The 22950-nt window shown below is 39.7% G+C and overlaps 1 long non-coding RNA gene across 1 annotated transcript; it reads right to left on the minus strand.

The window, feature by feature from the left end:
• Positions 1-469: 469 nt before the first annotated feature.
• Positions 470-4890, minus strand: LOC126058217 (uncharacterized). Its single transcript, XR_007513143.1, has 3 exons — positions 4871-4890; positions 1975-2034; positions 470-628 (listed from the first exon to the last, which is right to left on the minus strand). It is a non-coding gene; the product is annotated as an uncharacterized LOC126058217 (long non-coding RNA).
• Positions 4891-22950: the final 18060 nt, after the last annotated feature.

Here is a 22950-nt window from a genome sequence, read left to right on the forward strand (position 1 = left end):
ACACAATGGCCCTGCCCTCCAGACTCTAGGTATTGGCCACAATCTCCAGATTCTGAGTGGAAGCACCTCAGCCCTGGGCTTCAGCTCTGCTTTCCAGGCCCACTGTAATGGCAACTCTGCTCCCTTGGCTTTAGGTGCACCATTCTCCTAGTCCATGTGAGTGGTGAGTGGCAGCTCCACCCTTAGAAACACCAGAGGCTGTGGCTCCACCCTTTGAAACCCCTGAGGTTATGGTCATACCTTTTGAGACTGAGGCAGCTCAGCTTCTTGTGTTCCTTGTCTCTTCAGCTTCTGCTCCCTGGTTTCTTGGCCCCTTGGCTCCTTGGGCCTCATGCCCACATCTGCCCTGCTGGGGCAAATGTTCCAAAGCTCTGTAGCTCCACCAATAAGTGCCTGGAGGCTCCCCACTTTTCCAGGAAGCCTCCTGTGCACAAGCACTCAGCTCTCTCGCTCCATGGGTCATGGGTCAGCTCCAATGCCATCTTGCACTGGTCTCCTGGTTCTACTGCTGCTGGTCCTCTGCTACTGCATGTTGTCTGCTGCTGCTGGTCCTCTGCTGCTGCTGGCCCTCTGTCACTGTCACTCCTCTATCCATTCAGTTTCAAAACTGCTTCTACATTTTAGGTATCTGTTAGAGCAGCACCCCACTCTCAGTACCAAACTCTGTCTTAGTCATCTAGTGCTGCTTTAACAGAAATACCAACGTGGATGGCTTTAACAAAGAGAAATTATTTCCTCACTGTAAAGTAGGCTAAAAGTCCAAATTCAGGGCATAAGCTCTAAGAGAAGGCGTTCTTTCTCTGTTGGCCTTCTCATCAACCTTCCCCCAGACTACGAGCTTCTCCCACAGAGACCCTGGATCCAAAGGATGCACTCTGCTCTCAGCACTGCTTTCTCAATGTTATGGGGTCCCCCTTGTCTCTCTGCTGGCTTCTCTCTTTTCTATCTCAAAAGAGACTGGCTTAAGACACTATCTAATCTTACAGATCTCATCAATATAAGTGCCACTAATCCATCTGATTACATCATAGTGATAAGATTTACAACACATAGAGAAATCCCATCAGATGACAAAATGGTAGACAATCATACAATACTGGGAATCATGAACTACCCAAGTTGATATTTTGGGGGGACACAATTTAATCCATGACAAAGTTACAGCACATCTACACAATAGATTATTATACAGCTTTATAATGACACTGGAAAAAGACCACATTAAGTGAAGACAAGTAGGACACAAAAATGTTTATAAAATATGAACCTAGTTTTTTAACTATTCACAATCTTGAGGGAACAGAAAGGACTGGGAGAAAACACTTAAAAGTGCTGACAATCTCTGTCTCTGGCACAGGTGGGGATGACTAAAGGTAATCATTTTTTCAGTGCTGTGTATTTTCCAAATATTCTACCATGAGACTACACTTTCTTTGGAACCATTATAAACAAATCATTAAAACATGAAAATAATCCTTTAAAAAAATTAAATCATCTCTCTCTCTAGTATGAGAATGTTTAAAGATTTCTTAATGGGTTAAGGATTTCATCTCAATTTGCAATTGGGTCTTTACATGCTCTTGATTTCTATAAGTTGTATTTTTGGACATGACGTCAGGGGGAAAAGAAACCGAAGCTTGGCAAAAATACAATATAACCTTCTCGGCTGTGAGACTTCATAGTCATCGCGGTTCCTCCCAACTACCTCAATGTGTGGTTCTTTTCACATTACAAAGACTACAGTCAGCAAACCTAATGGACATGCATCCTTCCACATCTACTCCCCCAACAACCTACAGAAACAGCCCTAGTTTAAACAAAAAGTTTGGGACATTTTTGAAGAAAGAGGAAATGATGAGATTTTTCTATTGATAAGATCTCATTTTCTCCCATGAAAATAGGAATCTACTAGATATGATTATTTTGTTAAATAATCTCATTAAGAAAAAGTTTTAGAAAATGGTGAATACTAACCTTCCATCCTCAGAGACAATTTCACAAGAACTGGGTGGTGCCAGAGTATTCACATGAGAACTAAGAACAAAAGTGAATAAAGAATAGCACTTTACCCACAAAGCCTGCCATCACTAGAAACCAGGCAGCCTCTCCCACTCATGAGTATGCAAAGCTACTTCCCTTCTTCCTCACAGGCTTTCCCACTCTGTCATCATGTGTTCACAATGCCCTCCACTGTTCTGTATCTCTTCTGCACCCCACAGTCACCTCCTCTATTCCTGGAATCCTCACAATTGATCAGGCAAATAATCTCCAACTAGCTTCCTTTAGACTTCCAAATAACGTGGGCTCTCTACCCAGGAAATGTCAAGAAATCTTTGTCTTCAGGTGTACGGTCTTAGTTTGCTACTGCTGTTGTAAAAGAAATACCACAAGTGGGTGGCTTTAAAGAACAGAAATTTATTTTCTCACAGATCTGGAGGTTAACAATCCAAATTAGGTCTCAGCTGTATAGATTCCTTCCTCATTCATAGCCCTGGGCTTTCCTTGGTGCTTTGGCTTGTAGAGGATCCTCATATGGCATCTGTCTTCCCCCAAGTGTATGCCTCTATGTCTATTCTGGTCTTTTGGTGTGACCTCATTAGCAAAACAAAAACCCTATTTCCAAACAGGATCCCATTCACAGGTACAGGGGTAAGCATTTTGATATATGTTTTGGGGGAACACAATTTCTTGACTGAGCCTTTTCTAGACTACCTCTATGTTAATTCACCTAACTAAAAGCAAGACAACAAACACAAATTAAATGTCATCCAAGTTTCATTTTATTTCATTCAAGTTTTTTTTAAGAACTGCCTGTGTTATTATTCCAGGAACTCCTGGCTTTGGCTGAGGCAAGGATCTAATAGACACACGGGCTCCATTACCAGCCTGAGAACAAGATGGATAAATTTGCTCTCAACTTTAGCTCTGGCGTTGGTTCAGAGTCTGTTCGTTCTGAGGAGTTTATGCAGTTTGGCTGACAATTTTGCCTTTCATAAAAAGCTGAGATGCTTGTTTCCATGTATAGTATTAACAACCGTAAGGACAAAATACAGCTCTCCAAAACTTGGTTCTTCTCATTTTCTAACCTACTCTTGAATTAAACCATCATAGCTTATTGATCAGAACTGCTCTTCCTACTTATGTACAATTGTAACTATATATCGCCACACTAATGGAACCTAAAACCATGGTATAATCTTATTGAAACAAAAGAAGCTTTCCTTGTTGTGTGAATTTTACCTCAATAATAAGCCTCTGTGCAACCAGATTGATTAGATTTCTTACGAAAGAGTAGCTGCCGTTGCAAATCCAAAATAATAGATGGTTGGCATGTGACATTAATAGTAGCCAATAAAACAGCTACAGAAAGATTTTCCCAAATGCTTTGTAAATTGATTATCTATAATACCCTATGATAAACTGACCCATAATGTCATATGATGGCTATTTATTTAGGCAGGAATTCAGCCTGGGGAATTTAAGAAACAAAATCCCAGCACTGCAATGATTATAATAATACATTTCACAGACTTGCAGAATGACGGATGTTAGCGTGGTTTAGTAACCTTTGTTTTTGTCCATCTGCACTAAAACAAGATTTGCGCTAATATTTCTTTGGTCAAGAGACGAACCTATTCAGAGCAGCAATTTGATGGTTTTTCTAACAGTACCTTAAACTTCAACCACCACCCCAACCCCCAAAATAAAATCAGCTTCCTGACTTCCCTATTTCATTAATATGACCAACACTGGCCCAGGCCTGCAGGGTCAAATTGAGTTATCTCTGAGTTATCCTTTGCAGTTGACTCACATTCAATTACCACCAAGACCAGTTTGCTGTTTCTCTCTATTGCACATCCCTTTCTTTGTATTCCTACTATCCAAAGGCAATTCAAGGCATTTTTCCCCTTTCTCAATCTGCAGTCCTCTTCCACTTGGCCTCTCTGCCTGTAGCTTCCCCTCCATTCTGTCTTACGAATCCTACACGAATATTCTGTAAGTTATGCTTTGAGGGCTTTCACCTTTAGACATAATTCTTCAATAAGTCTCTTTTGCCTAGAACGGCAATTTTTCCACTGTTTTTCCCACTACGGCATACATATGTGACACGCTTCTATAAGTTAGGGTAAAAATAAGATATGTAGTCTGGTCCAATGCCCCCTTCTCTAACACTATACTATTTTCTCTCTGTGTCACCAGCCAAAATCTGTTCCTCCACCTTCCCCTGCTGCATTCCACAATGGGGCCAATCACCTATTGCTATATATGAAAAATACGTATGTAATGTCATAGAATTCTGAGATGATCCCAATTACCTCTGTCTCCTGGTATTGGTGTTCTTGTATGATTCCCTCCCCTTGAGTGTGGACTAGACCTAATGATTTACTTCTAATAAACAGAATACAGAAAAAGTGATGTTATAATCTGTAGTTAAGATTATAAATGACTGTGACTTCCATCATGCTAACTGACTCTTTCCATTGCCTTTCTGACTCAAATGCCCTTTGATGAAGTAAGATGCTATGTTGAGGGGGCCCACATGGCAAGGAAAAGAGAGTGGCCTCCAGCTAAACACCAGCAAGAAACAAGCTCTCAGTCCAACAGGCCTTGAGGAACTGAACTCTGTCAAAAACCAGGTAAGTGAGCCTCAGATTGGTTCCTCATCCAATAAAGCCTTCAGATGAGGCCAGAGTCCTGCATGACACCTTTATGGCGGCCCTGTGAGAGACCCTGAAGCACAGGATCCAGTTAAGCCATGTCAGGATTCCATACCTACAGAAGCTCAGAGATAGTAAATGAGTGTGGTTTTAAGTGGCCAAGTTTTGGGGTAATTTATTGCATAGATATAAACAACATACCTGTATCTTACCTCATTTGCTCAACTGTAGCATTCCTAGGGGCAGAAACTCTGAAAGATAAAACTCTGTGTGAATACAGTGTCCAGTGTTCATGTTAATGCCCAGTAAAATGCTAACTGGCGAGTGATTGAGGAAATTACTGAGCCAAATTTCCCAATTTTTGCAGAAAATAAACATTTAATTTTTTCTAGATGGATGGATTACATATAAAGATTATATTACCTTTTCATGTCAGACCCTATGTTTGAATGTTACCTATTTCTCCACTAATTTGCATTCCTTTTTTGTTCTTGGCCAAAACGTGTTCATGTCATTTTATCTTCTACTTACCAAAGGGAACGTATAATTTATAAAGTGACAAACAATAGCAAACTTGGGAATCATTTTTGAAGGATGATATCAAACAAACAGAAGTTTCTTCTATAATAAAAATGTGCTTCAATAAAAAAGGGAATAGGGATGTCATCCCCATTAGTTAGGATGCTTTAAACTGCAAAGAATAAAAAAAACTGAACTCATGAGAGTCAACAGTAAGAACATATTTATTTCATATTTCAAAAGGTTTGTTGGTTTCAGGATTGGACATTTAAGTAGGTTATCAAGGATCCAATATTTTTTCAATTTTCTGCTGTGCTACTCTCAGACTAACTCCCTCATGGTTGCTAGATGGCTGCCATTACCCTATTGATTACATCTAGACACAAGAATATCCAGTGGAAGAAAAGCATTAGCTTCCTATATGTCTCTTCTTCAACAGCAAAGAATCCTTTCCCAGAGGTTTCCAGCAGACTTTTCTTTGCATCTCAATGGCCAAAACTGGGTCATGTAATATGTCCTAAATTAAAATCTGAAAAGGGGCCTAGCATAACCATGACTAGTGGGGGAAGGGCTGGACACTTGAACAAAACTGGAGTTTCACCAGTGAGGAGCGATGGAGGATGCCTGTTGGATAGGGAAACAAGAGTGTCTGCTATAGATACCAAGATCTATTTTCTTTGAATCTGGAAAGCTAAGAGATAGGAACAAATTCCTTTACTCATAGCTCTGATGTTGACTGACCACTCAGCAGTAAAGTATCAAAACTAACTAATAAATAGCCTGGTTCACTGTCACTTCCACCACCTCATCATCCTTCTTATTTATCCCAGTCATTAACTAGAAGTTAAGTCCAACATCTAGCACAGTGCACAACACATAGTAGTTGTTCATTATCCATTGCCATCAAGTCAATTCTGACTCATAGCAACCATATAGGACTGAGTAGAACTGCCCTATATGGTTTCCAATGTTGTCTTTACAGAAGCAGACTGCCACATCTTTCTCCCATGGAGCAGCTGGTAGGTTCAAACTACTGAACTTTCGGTTAGCAGCCAAGTACTTAATACTGTGCCACCAAGGCTCCTTAGTTGTTCGTTAAATACATGTAATATGGTGAAGAGAATGAAGAGATGAGACACAAATTGGGAGAAAATATTTTCAAAACTTACATGTAATGAAGAATGTGCATCTGAAATATATAAAGAACACTTAGAAGTCAATAATAAGAAAACAAACAACCCAATAACAAACTGGTCAAAAGATTTGAATAGATACCTCACCAAAGAAAATACATGGGTGGCAAATAAACATATGATAAGATGTTCGACATTTTTTTTTTAAGATGTTTGATATTATATGTCACTAGAGAATTGCCAATTAAAACAACGACATGCCACCACACATCTATTAGAATGGCTAAAATCTAAAACACTGACAACATCAAATGGTGGCAAGGATGTGGAACAACAGGAATTTTTACTCATTACTAGTGGAAATGCAAAATGGAAGCCAGTCTGGCAGTTTCTTACAAAGCTAAACATTGGGGATCATTGACTAAATCATGTCTCTCCAAAATATGTTTACCAATTTGGCTAGGTCATGATTCCCAGTATTGTGTTATTGTCCACAATTCTGTCATCTGATGTGATTTTCTTGTGTTGTAAATCCTATCTCTATGGTGTTAGTGAGCTAGGTTTAATGGCAGTTATTGGAATGAGGTAGGACTTAATCTACAAGATTAGATTGTGTCATAAACCAATTTATTTTGAGACATAAAAGAGAGAAGTGAGCAGAGAGACAAAGTGACCTTATATCACCAAGAAAGAAGCACCGGGAGCATAGTGCATCCTTGGACCAGGGGTTCCTGTGCTGAGAAGCTCCTCAGCTAGGGGAAGATTAATGATAAGGACCTTCCTCCCCAAGCCAACAGAGAGAGAAAGCCTTCTCCTGGAGCTGACACACTGAATTCAAACTTTTAGCCTACTAGACTGTGAGAGAATAAACTTCTCTTTGTTAATGCCATCCACTTGTATTTCTGTTATAATAGCACTAAATGACTAAGACATAGGCTTACCACATGATGCAACAATTATATTCCAAAGGAGTTGACAATGTACATTTGCCAAAAAAGCACTGTATATGAATGATAAGATTTATTTGGAATTGCCAAAAATGGTAAGCAACCAAAATGTCCTTCTTAGGTAAATCCTATTGGTTTCAGGATTAGAACGTTCATACCCACCAAACCAAACCCACTGCCGTCGAGTTGATTCCGACTCATAGTGACCCTATAGGACAGAGTAGAACTGCCCCCATAGAGTTTCCAAGGAGCGCCTGGCGGATTTGAACTGCCGACCTCTTGGTTAGCAGCTGTAGCACTTAACCACTATGCCACCAGGGTTTCCAAGCATTCATACAGTGGAGTATTATTCAGCAGTAAACAGAAATGAGCTATCAAGCTACAAAAAGACATGGAGGAAACTTAAGTGCATACTGCTGAGTGAAGGCAGTCAGTCAGAAAAAGCTACATAAAGTATGACTCCAACTATACATCATTCTGGAAAAGGCAAAACTATAGAGACAGTAAAAAGATCAGCGGTTTCCAGGATTTGGGGAAGAGGGTGAGAAATGAATAGGTGGTGCACATGGCAGTTTTAGGATAGTGAAACTATTCTGTATGATACTGTAATGGTGGACACATGACATTATGCATTTGTTAAAACCCACAGGCTATACAACACAAAGAGTGAACTCTAATATAAACTATGGCTTCAGTGAATAATAATGTTATCAATATTGGGTCATCAGTTATAATAAATATACCACACAAATGCAAAGTGTTAATAATAGGAGAAATCTTTTACAGGGGGAAGATGAGGTATATGAAAACTCTCTGTACTTTATTTGCAAATTTTCTGTAAATCTGAAACTGATCTTAAAAAATGAAGTCTATTTGAAAAAATATGTGTAGAATGGGATAAACATCGACTGAGCATTCCTTCTCTCCCTCCCTATCACTCCAACTCCTTGAATAGTATTTAAGCTTAAATATTCAATAATGCCATAGTCTTAGACTGATTCTCCACACTTGCCAAGGATACTTCTGAAAACTAAAAAAAAAAAAAAAAATCAGTTAAAAAAACCCAAGTATTTCCAAATACCAAAAGTTTGAGTATGATGTAGAGGAGAGTTTTAAATGTCCATCTTGATATTTGGCACTTCCGAGATAGCATGATACATTGGAGTATTAGGCCCTGTTTTGATCCGACTCCAATTCTTCCCTACTCCTACCCCACATGCCCACACAATTTTACTCATATAATAACCCTCACCAAGTTGGACTGTAATTCATCTCTTATTCAACATTCTAACCCAGTGCCTGGAATTCAGCCTCTCAATAAATTCGCCAAGTGTATGTTGCTACCACAAGTTAAATAATACAATCCAATAAAAGATGACATGAAGTAGTACATAATTAGTCACAAAAATGTGCTTATGTGGATTCAGCAGAAAAGGTAATTATTGTTACCTTCAGTCATTTGGGACTACAATAAAAGACTTACAAATGAGGATAAAAACCATTATCCATCTACAGAAGTTGTCAACCTTTCAAAAACTTTATTAAACTTTGCAACTATAATAACAGTACCATTCGTTCTTCTTTATTTTTAGCTTTTCATTTCTTATTTATGGGACAATACTATAGGGTCGCTATGAGTTGGAAACGACTCAATGGCAAAATTTTTTTTTAGTCTTAAAATTATTTTCACAAGCACTGCACTAGTGGATGTATAATAATTCTTAAGGTTGTAATAAATTTTGAACCTTGTTTTTTCCTAGGAACGCTGGATAACAGAATTGCTTTCTCTTTGATTTGACATGCTCTTAATTGTCTAGTGTTGTACCTGGTTAAAACAAGAATAGACTAGGCCTCCAGAAACCTATGTTCTAGCTGAAAAGCTTCTGTGAGTGTTATGGATTAAATTATGTTCCCAAAATATATGTGTTGTAAACCCTAACCTCTATGCTTGCGGTTATAACCCCATTTGGGAATGAGTTGTCTTTGTTATGTTAATGAGGCAGAATTGGTATAGGGTGTATCTTGAGTCAATCTCTTTTGAGATATAAAAGAGATTAAACAAGAGAGCAGAGGAAAGATGGGGTAAGATAGATGTCAAGACACATCAAGATCTCCAAGTACGGTGGTTAAGACTGTGTATCAACTTGGCTGGGCCATGATTCTCAGTGTTTTGGCTGTCGTATAACACTGTAATCACTTTCTTGTTGAGGTTCGATATGTGATCACCCCCATGATGGGATCTGCTGTGAACAGTCAATCAGTTGAAAGGGAATTTCCTTGAGCATGTGACCTGCTTCAGATATAAGTAGATGTTCTGGCAAGACTTGGGGCCTTTTTGCAAGTGCTGCATACTGCACCTGGCTCCTGTTTGTCTGACCTCCAATTCTTGGAACTTGAGCTAGCAGCTTACTTGTGATCTTGCCTGCCAGTCTTGGGATTCATTGATCTTCACAGCCTGTGAGCAAGAGCTCTGCTCTCTGACCTGCCAATTTTGGGTTTGTGAGCCCCTAGGCTACAAGAGGAAACCCTGGTGGCGTAGTATTTAAGTGCCACGGCTGCTAACCAAAGGGTCAATAGTTCGAATCCACCAGGCACTCCTTGGAAACCCTGTGGGGCAGTTCTACTGTCAGGGTCGCTATGAGCCAGAGTCAACTCAATGGCACTGGGTAGGTAGTAGGTAGGACTACAAGAATCAGAAGAAGCCTCCATCCTGGCTCATGGACTTGGGACATTCCAGCCTCTACAGACGTGTAAGCCATTTTCTTGATATAAATCTCTCTCTAAATATATGTATGTGTGTGTATATATATATGTATATATATATACACACACACACACTTTACTGGTTTTGTTTCTCTAGAGAAACCAGCCTAAGACACCAAAGAACCAGAAAACAAGCAGAAGAGCAAAAACCTTCCTCCAGAGTCTGCAGAGACAGAAAGCTTTCCCCTAGAGCCGCCACCCTGAATTCAAACTCCTATCCTCCTAAACTGTAAGAAAATAAATTTCTGTTTGTTAAAGTCATCAGCTTGTGGTATTTCTGTTATAGCAGCACTAGATAACTAAGGCAGGAGGAAGTAACATATTTTTACACAAATAATGCACGCCTTCTACGTTTGTTTGCGAGCTGTGCCCTCTCTCCTCAACATATTTTCATAAGCTCTGCTATGCCAATTTTTTTTACATGTTGCTGTAAAAAAAAAAAAAAAAAAGAATTTTATCACTGAACAACCAATGCCTCACCAGTTACAGCTAGCTTGCAAAAATTCCTCAAGGGAAGAGCGTATGGCTGGCAAACAAACATAGATGTGCATTATTTGTGTAAAATTATGGTATGCTCTGGTGTCAGTTAAGTAGCAGGGTTCATTAACTTGTCTAATTGGCATATTCAGAGGCAGTAGATAATGGTTAAGAACACAGAATTTGGAATCAGACCTAAATTTGAATCTCAGCCCCACAGTTTACATGTGGACTTGTGGTTTAATCTCGCTAAACCGAAATTTCTCCATCTTTAAAACGGCAGTCATCAAACTGACTTCATGGGGTGTAGTGAAGGTTAAATGAAACAATGTCTCTAAAACACCTAACATGGCAGTTACAATGAGCAAGCCACCAGGGTAGTGGCTGCACATGAGGTGTATTGACCAGGAATCAGACCTGGGTCTCCAGCATAAAAAAAAAACATGGGAAACAAGAATTTCAACATTGAAACACCAAAGCCTCACCAGTTACACCTAGCTGTCATTACTACTTAAAGCTACTCTGTGAAACATTTCCCAGCCACATCCTATCAACTGTTTTCCTCCACTGTCTTCCAAGGCTATTCTGTAGGATAAGCCTGGGAACCAAGCTCCCAGGTAGAGTGGTGGGACTAATAGAGAAGGTCCCAGGAACTCACCATTCCATTGGGTTCCAATGGCCACATCTCTCTGCTGCTGGCCAGGAAGCAGAGGCTGGAGAAATCTAAACCTCCCTGTTAAACAAATATCTTTAGTTGTTAAACAAATCTTTGCCTATTTATCCCGGTGTTCTTCGGCCACCTGCACACTGGGGTTCACCCTTCCAACTGAGGTACTTTGTCCAAGTGGCTTTCATTCACTGGCGCTGGGTGCATAAATGCAATGTGGATCTTCCCTGCCCTGTCCTCCTTCCGGGTCTGGACCTGGCATGGCTGAAAACATCTTTAAATCTCAGAATAGATTTAATTCATTGATTTCTTAAGCTGAGTCAGTAATATCCTCATTAAACACTGAGTAAGGCAAGGCAAGGAGACAACCAACTTGAAAAGGCATTTCTTTCTTTGGTTTTATTCAGATTTGCAATTGAGTTTTTATAAGTGATGGATGTGCTCTGGTGAATCACCTTTTCTCCATTTTAAAGGACTCTGAATCCATCAAGGTCCCTTCTGGATTGCAAACTCAGCCAGTGAAATTGTTTTTACCCATCATCATCGTGGGGTTCTGATCTTAGAAACCTACTCAGTAGGCTGTCAAGCTCAGGCTTCAGGGCAGTTGTGTGACACAGTCCTCCAACTGAATATAAGACGACAACATTTCTGGGTGTACTTTTCTTATTCGTGTTCTATTCTTTTGCTGCAACAACCAACTCCCAATTATCTTTTTATAAAGCAATATTAGTAAATTTGACTGTGAAATTATCACTGTCATCTATCTCCTAAAGTGAAGAATAACTCTGATTGTAAATATAGAACTTAAAATCAACATCTTGGGATTTTAACTATTGCTTCAATAATTATCTTCCTTGGCCTATCATATTGGATTAAACAAAACAAAATTTTTTTAGGTATCATTCACTGAATTAGTAGAATAAAACATTTTAAAATAATCATAACAGAAATGTTAATTAACATGAACATTCTTTCAGAACATTTTGATGAGTATAATAAAAAACTGGAAGTGAATAGTATGGATGAGATACAGAAGTTAACTTGTATTAAATGTAGACAACATCAAACCGTCTTAACTAGATGGCTAAGACTGGACTTCAAGATGTTTTGAGCCCTTAATGAGGTAATATTTAAGAAGATTTAACTAAAACCCAGATTACTGGCATCCCATACATGGTATCATTCAGGTATGAATACAAACAGATTTTACAAAATGTGTGGATGCAGGCTTTGAATAATTATCTTGTTTCAAGCCAGGCCAAGCTTCTGAGAGTAAGGATAAAATTTTCACCGGGCGGGGGGGAATCTTACTATCAGTCTTCCTGGAAAGAAGTCAGTCATAGGATGGGAAATGAGAACTCATCAGGGTTTGGATTAGAATAAGGGAATTCTGTGCCCCTCTCTCTGGGCCTGGGAGTCAATAATGCTGGCAACTCAGAGATATGAAGACGCCTGGAGTACTCCAAATGGAAGGAGATGCTGGTAGAGACAGGATGATGGCGTTTACCACATGGACCCAGGCAAGGAATAGCCAGAGAGAGGTCTAAGCCTGTGTAACTGTTAGAAGCTATTCTCTATCCTGACTTGATACTTTCTGCGTCCTCAAAACTTCAGGGGGTTTATCCTGACCTCAACTACCCACTAGAGTATAAAGAAGAACGGCTTACCTTACATTTTGGATGGAACTCACACACACACACACACACACATACACACACACAAACACACACACACACACACACACACACACACAGCGCCAGAGTGACTGTGGTAGCATCAGAGGAAAAGCAGCAGCAGTGAAGAAGTAGGAGATAGAGGCCGGAACCAAGTAACACCAGATGTCCACTGGTGAACTTACATGAGAATACACAATTTAACTCCTGCTTTGACCAATCCAATCAGTTGAGTCTACTTAGCCAAGCTATGATTTTAACTTTCTTTGCCTATTAAAACTAACCAATTCGTTTCCTTGCATTTATTGTATTAACCGGCTGTTTTATGTTTCACATAGATTCAATCTATGAAGATCAAGAATTTGAAGGGGAAGAAACCCCTTAAGCTTCTCAATGTTTTTCAAGTCATACTTTTCAAGTCACTTGCACTCAGGAAAGATGACCTTTTTTTCCCTGAACTTTTAATCTTTCCACTGTTATATTTTCTTTCTCATTACTTGCAACATAGAAAGAAAACTGGTGAAATGACTATCCTTGAACTCCTATCAGGTAAAGAGAGCTGAAAACCCATATCCAAGGAAATCATCCTGGTTTGAAACAATCGAAAAGTGGGCATTTTATATTTTTCACACATATTATCCCATTTTCCCTCTCAACATGAAACATATTTGAAGATATCAAAATAGTCAACTTACTATGTTCCCATCTTATCATCTCAAAAAACCTGTTAGGGAAGAATTATTTATTGCCTCCTTTAATTTCCAACTAAGGGCATCTTCTGTTCATAAAATAAGGTGCATATTTCAGCTTCCTTATGAACCTAATTTAGTTACTTCTAGCCAGCACAAGGGAGAGAGAAGGATGAAATATCTTACTAGAGTTGGCTCTATATATTATATATGTGTTATATTTTATTTCTTATATCTCCCAATCTATAAAAGCTAAATAAAAATGCATGGGCAAAATTTAAGATAATATAAACCAAAGATTTCGGTGACAGACATTAATAATTCCCTGCATGTCTACACTTGGCTTATTCCCTGAAACATAGTAATTTTAGCATGGAAACCCTGGTGGCATAGCGGTTAAGTGCTACAGCTGCTAACCAAAGGGTCAGCAGTTTGAATCCGCCAGGTGCTCCTTGGAAACTCTATGGGGCAGTTCTACTCTGTCCTATAGGGTCGCTGTGAGTCGGAATCTACTCGACGGCACTGGGTTTGGTTTTTGGTTTTATAATACAGATTGCAAAGTAAAACCAACTCAGCTATTGAAATATTGATTGGATTAGAAGAAGGGGCAATCCAATTCCACATATCAAAAAGAAAATAGGGTCAGTTGTTCAGCTGTTTGGTGCAAATAAGAGAAATACCAACTAAGAAGTTCACCGACCTTTAAACTGTTGGCTACCTTCATTGTTTTGTGTTTCTTTTCTAGAAGGAAAAACCATCGAATGGAAACCACGCCTCTCTTTAAGTTTTGTATAGGATCAGTTGCATTCCCAGTACTCAATGAATAATTGTTTAGGAATAATTTCCCAGTAAATGACACCCGCAGGCTAGAACGCTTCATTGTATAGTAAAGCTTTCTGCAGAGTTAAAGTCATCTTAAACCTTAGCATGCCAGTATCTGTGTTCAGATAAAGTTTTATTTCCTTAAACCTTAACCTGAAGAGTCAATACCTTCTTGCTGTCCTAGACAACAGAATGGTCTAAATCATGTAGTACACAAAATGGGTTTAAGTGCCTTGACATTTTAGAACGCAAAGGAGAATTCCTAAGGGATTACTCATGTCTTTTCTTCTTGCAGGGCGTATGCCTGTAACCAGCTCATATCTCAAAGAGAAATCTTATCCTGGTGGTAAATGATCACCTTAGGGTCTGTTACATTTGTTGCAAAGGTACACCTTTCTATTCTGTATTTGAAACAACTGGATTTTTTGCAATGGCTTCAGTCATTCAACAGATAGTGATGAGAGCTTAATATGTGACCCACCACCCATCTGTCGATTTGTTATAATGTGGGAGTGTACACATTGCCGTGATGCTAGAACCTACCTGTACTACTGATACTTCAAATACCAGCAATGTTACCCATAATGGACACATTTCAGCAGAGCTTCCAGACTTAGCTTGGTTCTGACCTCTAATGTAGGTTTCCTCCATGACAACAAAAATCTACTTCTGAAAATTTGGCAATGAAAACCCTATGGATCACAACAGAATACTGCCCAACGTAGTGTGGGAAGATGAGCCCCTAAGTTGGAAAAAAAAAAAAGGAAGGCACTCAAAATATAGAATAGCCACAACAATGAACTCGAGGATACCAACGGCTATGAAACAGCTCAGAGCCCGGCAACACTTCATTGGACTCATGGGGTCACCATGAGTTGGAGCCAACTCCCCAACTCCAGCGCATCTAACAAAAATAACCATATGCGGCAGGCCCTAGAGTAAGAACTGGAGAAACAAGCCATACGAGGCCCCTGCTCTCATGGAGCTCACATTCTACAAAGGGTAAGACAGGCAGTAAACAAATAAATAATGAAGCTGATTTCAGGAAGTGGTAAGTGCTTTGCTGAAAACAAATCAATGTGGTGGCAGAAGAGGTTGAGGGGCAAGTGTTTAAGGATGGGCGCCATGGAAGGCCTCTAAAGAGCCAGGAACAGAATGATGGAAGCCAGCCTATCAAAGAGCAGCAGGAAGAGCTGCTCATACAGGCAGAAGAGCTTATGCAAAGGCCCAAAGGTGGAATTGCAGTGGTCTGTGGTCTAGGGTCGCTATGAGTCAGAATCGACTCGATGGCAGTGGGGTTTTTTTTTTTTTTTTTGGTGGTCTAGAGGAAAGGTGGAAGAAGAGTCAACGTGTCTGGAACCTGTGTGTCGGGGTAGGGGGGATGGAGGGGGCACTAGGGAAAGAGTTTGTAAAGGTATACAAATTTCATAATCTTCAATCCCCACCTCTATTCAAATCACAATACTAAAAGTATTGCTGTACTGGCATGGTGGCATCCACTGGATTAAGTTCATTACCAAATCTTAAACAGATTTTACAAAATAAGGAGTATTTTTTTCTCCTATATTTATACAAAATCCCATTTGATTCACTCAAAATCAAGTGATATTAGTGGCAGAGGGGTGGCATTAGAAAATAATCTCAAATTCACTCATTTTACAAATAAGGAAAATCAGGATTTAAAAGAAAATGTTAAAAAAGGCATGTTGAATTATTTTTGCTCATGCCACCACCAATCCTCCATGGACCCTTTCGGCTGCTGGTTCATTACTAGCTTGGTTCTGACCTCTAATGTAGGTTTTCTCCCTGACAACAAAACAAATAATGAGTTTGGTGGGAAACTAAACTGCACAATCATCTACAATCTACAATCATCTCTACAATGGAAAGATAAACTAAATTTAAAAGAGCAGCAACAGACTAAAATATTTTGTATTAAATACAACACACAAAATGTTTCTCTTTAATATACAAAAAAGGTAAATGTGTAAGAAAAATACCAAGATCTCATCCATTAAAGGAGAAAAAGCACAGATACTTCAAATACAAATAGAAACAAATATATGGGAAATAGTTCTCTGGGAAGAAGAGATGAAAATTAAGAAAAATTTGAGAAACAATTTTACACAGAGGACAGCAGTAATAATTTTAGAACACCTGGTGAGGTTTTGGGGAAACTGATACTCTAAATCAATGCTGATGATGACATGAAATAAAACAAAATTACAATGAGTAGAAGCTCTAAAGAAATTGATATTGCCTGAGTCAGATCATTATCTCTGAGAATTTTAAGAAACAAAAAATGATAAAAACATACAGAAAATGGTTTTTAAAAAGCATGCAAAATTAATCTGTTAAAATAAAATCAAAGAAACCTACCTCCATTCATAATATTACTGGAATGGTTTAAGGAAATTATTATACATCAAGTGGTAAAATATTCTATGGTCACTGAAGAGTGTAACATTAAGGATTTTCAGAAGCTTTGAAACAATATAACATACTGGTTGAAAACACAAGTATTGAAATCAGATGAGCCAGGGCAAGAATGGAATTCTATCTCTGCCCCGTACAAATTCTGTGAACTAGGTTTTCTCAACTGTAAAATAGAAACTCTAGGATAGCAGGGAACATTAATTGAGCACTTGCTGTGTGTGAAGTAAGGTTTCAAACATATGTATTGACTCATTAAACCCCTACACAAGTCCTCTAAATAAAAACTAGATAAAAACTGCAGGAAACAGCTACCTCCCCAAGGGCTGGGTGTATGTAAATGAAAAACCAAAAACCCACTGCAGTTGAGTCAATTCCAACTCATAGTGACCCTATAGGACAGAGTAGAGCTGCCCCATACAGTTTCCAAGAAGTGGCTGGTGGATTTGAACTGCCAACCTTTTGGGTAGCAGCCAAGCTCTTTACCATTGCACCACTAGGGCTCCATGTAAAGGAAGTGGTGCAGTTATCAGAACATGGAACCTAGAAGCTTGAAAGAGAGCACTTAAAGACGGTGCTTCCACCACTGACAAAGGGACTACCATGCAGTCACTGCTGCCTCTGAGGACACAGTCAATCTGGTTTGGGAGATGCCAGAAAAAAGCTGGTGGCTGCGTCTTTAACCACAGACTAAACTGCCACCACTGTGACTAAACCTTCAAGATAACAACAACAAAAAAAATTCCTTTCCCATTTCTTTTCTTCCTATTACCCTGTAGTCTTCCTACTGACAGAACCAATAAGCAAGCTGGCAGAGGAGTCTGGGAAACGTAGTTTGCAGAGTCCCAGGCCTGGCATCACAGGGGAGAGGAATTCCCAGGAGGTATAAATGGTTAAGCAATCAACTACTAGCCAAAAGGGTGGCAGTTGGAACCCACCCAGAGGTACCTTGAAGATAGACCTGGTGATCTGTTTCCAAAATGTCACAGCCTTGAAAACTCTACGAAGGAGTTCTACTCTGCACACATGGGGTCACCATGAGTCAGAACTGACTCAACAGAAACTAAAAACAAAGCAGCTGAAAGATTTTGAGTACTTTTATTAGCATGGGTTCCTCAAAAAGCAGAACCTAAGGCAAAACCTGATGTATTGCTGTTTTGTTGTGTGTTCAATCTCAGTAAAGCAGGAATGAGGAAAAAACAAATGAAGCAGGAAAAGTGAAGGGGTAATTAGTGGTGTAGTACCAAATTGGCCACCACTTGGGTACCATTTGCAATTGGTTCTTCCATCTCCCAGAACTACCTTCCAAGAAGTAATATGAACTACACTCTCAGGGGTAAGAAGGGAATATAATTTATCCACTAGCTCCTGTCCCCCCTTGGTCAAAATATTGGCCTATGGGCATAAACTCTCTCACATTCCACACTGCCCATTTGTGAAGTTATAGCAGGTCCTTAGAGTCTCACTCCTCAGGGGCAACAGGAAAGCCCAGGACAGGAGGAAAGAGATAGATGATATAGGCCTGAGAGTCACCATTGGGTTGTATGGGAATGAATTTGGTTGCTTCAGAAAGTGGTTAGGCAGAGCCACACAAATTTGGCCTCCCAGTGCTGGGGTAGACCAAAAGGCCAAAGGCTCAGGAGCTATTTGATGCCAAGAAAATCCAAGGAAGTGCATAAGACACATCTGATAGTAAATAACAAGGAGTATGGGTTCACACAGGTAGATCACTGCAACATTTGGGTATATATAACACCAGGTATAGCCAGAACAATCAGGACATCCAAACAGGACATTTTTGTCTAAGACAAATGGTAAGCTGGACGGGGCTCTAGGAAAAGTACTATAAACTGGGGCTGCCCCAGGTCAATGAAGATGCATAATTTCTCCAGCTATACCTAGCAGAACTATGAAAAACTAAAATTTCTATTTAAGTGAGGCATAAGAAAGGATTTTCAATATGTGTATTATTTTTCTGTATGACTTTTAAATTTGACATTAATTTTTTTAAATAGTCATTAGATGAAATTGTGGAAATGACATGTCATACTTACAATAGTCTGTATTTATTGTCATCCTTGCTCCTTATACTAAGAGCAATACAAATACACTTCCCCACTGTAGATATAATTCGGTAGGTATATATTCAGGAAATTTCCCTTCTCTCACCTCCTAGTGATTCTCCCTCTTAGATCTTGTGCTGAAATTCTAAATGTTTCTGTATCGACCAAAGAGAAAACTAGTATCTCTGCTGAAGGCATTTACCATGAAAACATTCTCTTTTTTACCTTTGCTATTTTTTTTTTTAATTACAACTTAGCACAAAAGGATCCCAAGCAGAGAGTTCTCACAGTGGAAATGGCATGTATAAGAAGGTAAGTAAGGTAGGACAGCAACATGGACAACCCCCCCTCTACCCATATACTACAGACCTAGGCCTGTACCAACTTTGACTAAATGGATAGTTCCATCTTTATTATTACTTTTTGGTCCCTTCTAAATTTGTTCTCTTAAAAGCCATAACTTGCCTTACAGATTTTCATGGGGCAGGTGTTTCCAGTATGTTTTCAGGAAGTGCAAATCCTTTTTTTAAGGAAAAGAAGGATAGGCTGTGCTGGAGGGCTCATGGATGTCAGTGGGAAGCCTGTCGCCCAGTATTCTGCTTGAACAGCCCTCAGCTGGACAGCACTCAGGAGCCCAGATGCCAAGCTATGGACAACTGTCTCCAGGCAGCACCATCTGGTTCCATGGGAATCGCTCAGGCATTTGCTTGGCAGCTTCTGGGTGGCCTTGAGGTCTGCCATGTGGGGAGGACACTGCTGGGAGGCCGTCTGGCTTTTCTTTATACTTATAAGCTCATTTCCAGAGTTAGCGATGGATTGGATTTTCTGTCTTTGAGAACAATAGTAGATAGTTTAAGTTTCCTTAGCAGGAACTTAGCAAGAAGGAAGTCGAGGCTCAATTATCTCTCCTTACTGTTGAGAGACCATGTTTCTCCTTTAAAAAAAAGAAAAAAAATGCCATCCAGTCGATTCCAACTCACAGGGACCCTACAGAGCAGAGTAGGACTGCCCTATAGGGTTTCCAAGGAGCTGCTAGTAGAGTCGAACTGCTGACCTTTTTGGTTAGCAGCCAAGCCCTTAACCACTGGACCACCAAGACTCCATTTTTCTCCCTTTGAACAACCAAACTCAGTGCTTCTCACGGGGTATGTTGCTGAACTCAAGTTCTCATAAAATGCTCCAAGAAAAAAAAGGTCCAATAGTCAAATAGGTTCGAAAATGTCACATACCACATCCCTGTCTTAAGAGTTTCGCCATGTACATTAGGCAGTCATGGTGCTGAGAAGTTCCGCAGCTAAAAACAGTCACTTTAACATGGTTTAATTCAGCCTTTTGCAAACATAGAAGAACAAAGAATCTCGATTTAATTCAACTACATCATAACCCACGAATTGTGTAACTTGCTCCCAAAAAGGAATCATCAGAATACACCAAGGACAAGCAATTGCTGACAGCCTTGAGGCAGCCAGTGTGGGCTGCACCAGAGAGGACAAATGACTTCTATTTCTTATATTTTCTGGGGTTGTCAGACTATCATGTGCATTTTATGTGATGGGCAGAATTCATTTATTGTTCTTTTTGTCCATTCGACAAATATTAACCATGTACTGCTAGTACCAGCAAATCACCAGGTAATAAGGATATAGAGGAACACAGGACAAGTAAGCTCTGCCACTGCCCTCATAAAGCTTATACTCAAACCAGATAGGCACACATTAAACAAGTATTTACAATGAAGTGAATAAGTTTAGGGTTTGCCATCAGGTATTTTCTTTAGACACAGTGGTTAAAGTGTTTGGCTGCTAACGGAAAGGTCAGCAGTTTAAACCCACCAGCTACTCTGTGGGAGAAAGATGAGGCAGTCTGCTTCCATAAATATTTACAGACTTGGAAACCCTACAGGGCAGCTCTACCCTGTCCTATAGGGTTGCTGTGAGTTGGAACTGACTGGACAGCAGTGGGATTTTCTTTAGAAGGCTTGTTCATTAACCAGTCCTAGTCTGGCCACCACTCATCTGTCATTTTTCATACTGTGGTGGCTTGCATGTTGCTGTGATGCTGGAAGCTATGCCACTGGTATTTCAAATACCAGCAGGGTTACCCATGGTGGACAGGTTTCAGCAGAGTTTCCAGACTAAGACAGACTAGAAGAAGGACCTGGCAGTCTACTTCTGAAAAAAAAATTGGCCACTGAAAACCTTATGAATAGCAGCAGAACATTGTCTGATATAGTCCCCAAAGTGCCCTCAGGTTGGAAGGCACTCAAAATACTACTGGAGAAGAGCTACCTCTTCAGAGCAGAGTCAACCTTAGTGACGTGAATAAAGATTTTGGGACCTTCAAGTGCTGATGTGGCATGGCTCAAAATGAGAAGAAACGGCTGCAAACATCCAGTAGTAATCAGAATGTGGAATGTATAAAGTATGAACCTAGGAAACTTGGAAGTTGTCAAAAATGAAATGGAATGCATAATGATCAATAACTTATGCATTGGGGAATGATGAAATGGACTCATACTGGACATTTTGAATCAGACAATCATATGATCTACTATGATGGGGAATGACAAAGAGGAATGGCGTCACATTCATCATCAAAAAGAACATTTCAAGATCTATCCTGAAGTAAGAGACTGTCAGTGATAGCATAATACCCATACACCTACAAGGAAGACCAGTTAATAAGACTATTATTAAATTTACACACCAACCACTAATGCCAAAGATGAAGAAATTGAAGATTTTTACCAACTTCTGCAGTCTGAAATTGATCAGACATGCAATCAAGATGCATTGATAATTACTGGTGATTGGAATGTAAAAATTGGAAACAAAGAAGAAGGATCAGTAGGAAGGAAAATATGGCCTTAGTGATAGAGAAGATGCAAGAAGTCTCATGATAGAATTTCGCAAGACCAAAAATTTATTCATTGCAAATGCCTTTTTTCAACAACATAAACAGTGACTATACATGTGTATTTCACAGGACGGAATACACAGGAATCAAATCGACTACATCTGTGGAAAAAGACGATGGAGAAGCTCGATATCATCAGTCAGAATGAGACCAGGGGTCGATTGCGGAACAGATCATCAATTGCCTATCTGCAAGTTCAAGCTGAACCTGAAGAAAATTAAAACAAGTCCACAAGAGCCAAAATACAACTTTGATTGTATCCCGCCTGAATTTAGAGACCATCTCAAGAACAGATTGTGAGATGAGTTGTGGGATGACATTATACATGAAGGACATCAGACATGAAGAAAGCAAAAGGTCATTAAAAAGACAGGAACGGAAGAAAAGACCAAAATGGATGTCAGAAGAGACTATTTGCATCCTTGGAGAACCTGGGTGGTGCAAATGGTTAACGTGCTCGGCTGCTAACCAGGACGTTGGCAATGCAAACCCACTCAAAAGAAATGCTTGGCAGTCTGCTTCCAAAAAATCAGTCACTGAAAACCCTGTGGAACACGGTTTTACTCTGACACACATGGGATCACCACTAGTCAGTCAATTTGACGGCAACTGTGTGTGTGTGTGTGTGTTTAATTCTTGGCAAGGATTTGTGGAGTCCCAAGTTAAATGCCTACAAAATCCTGTACTCTAAAGTTCATCATGAAAATGTATGCCCTCTTACTCCAGGTCTTGGCTATCTTTCCTACCTTGAGCAGGGATTGAGCACTAGCTGCTGTGGAATTCAAACAAGTTCAGGGCCCAGGCGGGTAGCTCCACCTCCTCAACCAGCCACACCCACTCCCACCCATCCTCACCCTGGGGCACACATGCGTACTTATACATATAACACTTCCCAGTTATTTTGTTTTATGCAAGTCACTTGGAGGCTTTAATGCTTAATATTGACTACGGGGATTCAAAGAAAATAAATGAATAAATGAGAATTGTAAAGCACTGTAGAGCCAGTCATTGCACAAAACTAAAAGCAATCCAGCCAGTGGGTCAGGTAGGTAGCTCGCTGCTGGTTAATTCTCCTGGTTTTACTTTAAAGGCCCTTATTTATACAGTAATGCTACTCCTTCATACTACATCTAACTTAATGAGCTTATTTATCCTGCATATCCAATGATATGGAAACCCTGGTGGCGTAG

The sequence above is a fragment of the Elephas maximus genome, chromosome 14 (assembly GCF_024166365.1).
Source record: "Elephas maximus indicus isolate mEleMax1 chromosome 14, mEleMax1 primary haplotype, whole genome shotgun sequence".
In the NCBI taxonomy this organism is placed as follows: Eukaryota; Metazoa; Chordata; class Mammalia; order Proboscidea; family Elephantidae; genus Elephas; species Elephas maximus.